General features: G+C 45.7%; 1 non-coding gene across 1 annotated transcript; it reads right to left on the reverse strand.

The window, feature by feature from the left end:
• Window positions 1-2,777: 2,777 nt before the first annotated feature.
• On the reverse strand, window positions 2,778-2,884 carry LOC122442714. Its single transcript, XR_006269710.1, has one exon. It is a non-coding gene; the product is annotated as a U6 spliceosomal RNA (small nuclear RNA).
• Between the last annotated feature and the right edge of the window lie 523 nt (window positions 2,885-3,407).

The following is a 3,407-nucleotide window of genomic DNA, read 5'->3' on the forward strand; positions in this document are numbered from 1 at the left end:
AAGGTGCCGGTGAGGTTGTTTCTTCTGAGGTCTCTCTCCATGTCTTGCGGATAGTCATCTTCTCCCTGTTTCTCCACATGGTCTTCCTTCTATATACATCTGGGTCCAAACTTCCTCTTCTTATAAGAAGTCCAGCCACACTGGATTCAGGCCCACGCCACTGACTTCGTTCTACCCTAATTACCTCCCCAAAGTACAGACACATTATATTTGGGGTTAGAACTTCAGCAAAGGAATTTGGGGGGATACAATTCAGCCCATAGAGGCCCAAGGGGAGATTTTAGAGGGGTCTCCAAAGTCAGAATCCTGTACCAGTGAGGGTGGGGGTAGCAGGGAGGAAGGGGGACAGGAAGGGCCCCTGAAGTCCCGCCATGTCTGTTGTGCCTCACTCTGGTGGTCACTGGAGCTTCAGCTGTTTCTGTCCTCATAGAAAGGTGGGCCTGGAACACTCCCAAGGGCCCCAGAGGAGCTGGACTCTGCTTTTGGTAGGAATGGGTTTGGGGAGAGCAAAGATCTTGGGGCCCCCTGGGATTCTAGGAGTGACTCAGCTGCCTGCTGCCACAATCCAATGCTGAGTCTCTCTTCTGTGTCCCTTCTGTCCCCACCGTGGTCTCCCTGGCTGGTCATCTGTCCCCATCTCTGTGGCAGGATTAAGAACCATCCCTAGCTTCATGCCTGCAAAGTCCCCTCAACTTGAGTCAGGGGAGCTTCTCTGCTTACTGTCTCTGGGCTTCCGTTTCCTTGACTGTGGAACAGGGAAGCTGGGAGGGACTCCAGGGAGAGAGCCCCGTGGGGCCCCAGGCCCATGCAAGTCCCTCAAAACCTCATGGGGGATTACTGTGGGGCTGTCCTGTCCTGATCTGTCTAGACTCCAGGAGGGAACGAGAGGTGCCTGGTTACCGCCTGGTTACTTCCCCTTGGGTTAGTGGGTGCAAACCCGTCATCAGTTCTTGTAGCTGCTCCACTTTCCCCAAAAATTGGATTTTGATGTGCCATGATCTTGGTCCCAGGGACCATCAGTTAGCATGTATGGCTTGCTGATCACCACCTGTTTACCAGACCATCTCCTCACTATCATTCATATATTAATGTGCCTGGTAAATTTTAGTTGAATTGTTTTTTTCTATACTCAGTCTACCAGGTTTGTAGTTTACAGAGTATCTTTATCTACTCAACTTTTAAATTTTTGTAAAAAAATTACTGGTTCAGTTGCAGTGCAGAAAGGAGCCAGGGGTAGAGTGGTGGTGGGCGGAGCCTGGTGGTGCTCACATGGGAGGGCAAGCAATGAAGGCACTGCCCCTCAGCTAGGCCACACCTCTTTCACCAGATTGTTTTTTTTTGTTTTGTTTTTGTTTTTTTTTATTAGTTGGAGGCTAATTACTTCACAACATTTCAGTGGGTTTTGTCATACATTGATATGAATCAGCCATAGATTTACACGTATTCCACCATCCTGATCCCCCCTCCCACCTCCCTCTCCACCCGATTCCTCTGGTCTTCCCAGTGCACCAGGCCCGAGCACTTGTCTCATGCATCCCACCTGGGCTGGTGATCTGTTTCCCTATAGATAATATACATGCTGTTCTCTCGAAACATCCCACCCTCGCCTTCTCCCACAGAGTCCAAAAGTCTGTTCTGTACATCTGTGTCTCTTTTTCTGTTTTGCGTATAGGGTTATCGTTACCATCTTTCTAAATTCCATATATATGTGTTAGTATGCTGTAATGTTCTTTATCTTTCTGGCTTACTTCACTCTGTATAAGATGAAACTGGCTCCAGTTTCATCCATCTCATTAGAACTGATTCAAAAGAATTCTTTTTAATGACTGAGTAATATTCCATGGTGTATATGTACCATAGCTTCCTTATCCATTCATCTGCTGATGGGCATCTAGGTTGCTTCCATGTCATGGCTATTATAAACAGTGCTGCGATGAACATTGGGGTGCACGTGTCTTTTCCAGATCTGGTTTCCTCAGTGTGTATGCCCAGAAGTGGGATTGCTGGGTCAAATGGCAGTTCTATTTCCAGTTTTTTAAGAAATCTCCACACTGTTTTCCATAGTGGCTGTACTAGTTTGCATTCCCACCAACAGTGTAAGAGGGTTCCCTTTTCTCCACAGCCTCTCCAGCATTTATTGCTTGTAGACTTTGGATAGCAGCCATCCTGACTGGCGTGTAATGGTACCTCGTGTGGTTTTGATTTGCATTTCTCTATAATGAGTGATGTTGAGCATCTTTTCATGTGTTTGTTAGCCATCTGTATGTCTTCTTTGGAGAAATGTCTGTTTAGTTCTTTGGCCCATTTTTTGATTGGGTCATTTATTTTTCTGGAATTGAGCTCAGGAGTTGCTTGTATAATTTTGAGATTAATCCTTTGTCTGTTTCTTCATTTGCTATTTTTTCTCCCAATCTGAGGGCTGTCTTTTCACCTTACTTATAGTTTCCTTTGTAGTGCAAAAGCTTTTAAGTTTCATTAGGTCCCATTTGTTTAGTTTTGCTTTTATTTCCAATATTCTGGGAGGTGGGTCATAGAGGATCTTGCTGTGATTTATGTCGGAGAGTGTTTTGCCTATGTTCTCTCTAGGAGTTTTATAGTTTCTGGTCTTACATTTAGATCTTTAATCCATTTTGAGTTTATTTTTGTGTATGGTGTTAGAAAGTGTTCTAGTTTCACTCTTTTACAAGTGGTTGACCAGTTTTCCCAGCACCACTTGTTAAAGAGGTTGTCTTTTTTCCATTGTATATCCTTGCCTTCTTTGTCAAAGATAAGGTGTCAAAAATATGGAACGCTTCACGAATTTGCATGTCATCTTTGCGCAGGGGCCATGCTAATCTTCTCTGTATCGTTCCAATTTTAGTATATGTGCTGCCGAAGCGAGCACCTTTCTCCAGATTGTAAGCAGCCTGGCTTTAGACGTAGATTGTGAACAGATGGGTGCATGTAAAGCTCTTTAGAGAATTCGAAAGTCCAGGGTGGTCCTGGGAAGCCAGCCCCCTATCCCCCAAAATACCTCCATCCCACATTCTCCCCCAGGAGACCTAAGAGTGACTGACAACGGCCTGGGGTCAAGAGGCTCCCCTGGGAGAGGAAGAGGTGCTCTGAGAGGGACTTTGTCTGGAAATTCTCTTTCCTCCTTGATTTACTAACAAGACCAAATTTAAATAGCCTCCAAGTCAAGGAGCTGGAATCTGATCTAACTGTCATGACGGTCAGTTCAGTGGTGACTTTGAACTGTCACAGGACTGCCCTCTTGCAGGAAAGCTTGTTACACTAAGGAGTGAGGTACGACCTATATGGGCCCCATGAGGGGGATTGGGAAATAGTACGAGGAAATCGCTGACTTTTCTGGAGTCAGAGGTATCAGGATATGGACTAGGCTGCCTAGAGAATTGATGAGCTCCCCA

The sequence above is a fragment of the Cervus canadensis genome, chromosome 5 (genome assembly GCF_019320065.1).
Source record: "Cervus canadensis isolate Bull #8, Minnesota chromosome 5, ASM1932006v1, whole genome shotgun sequence".
NCBI lineage: Eukaryota > Metazoa > Chordata > Mammalia > Artiodactyla > Cervidae > Cervus > Cervus canadensis.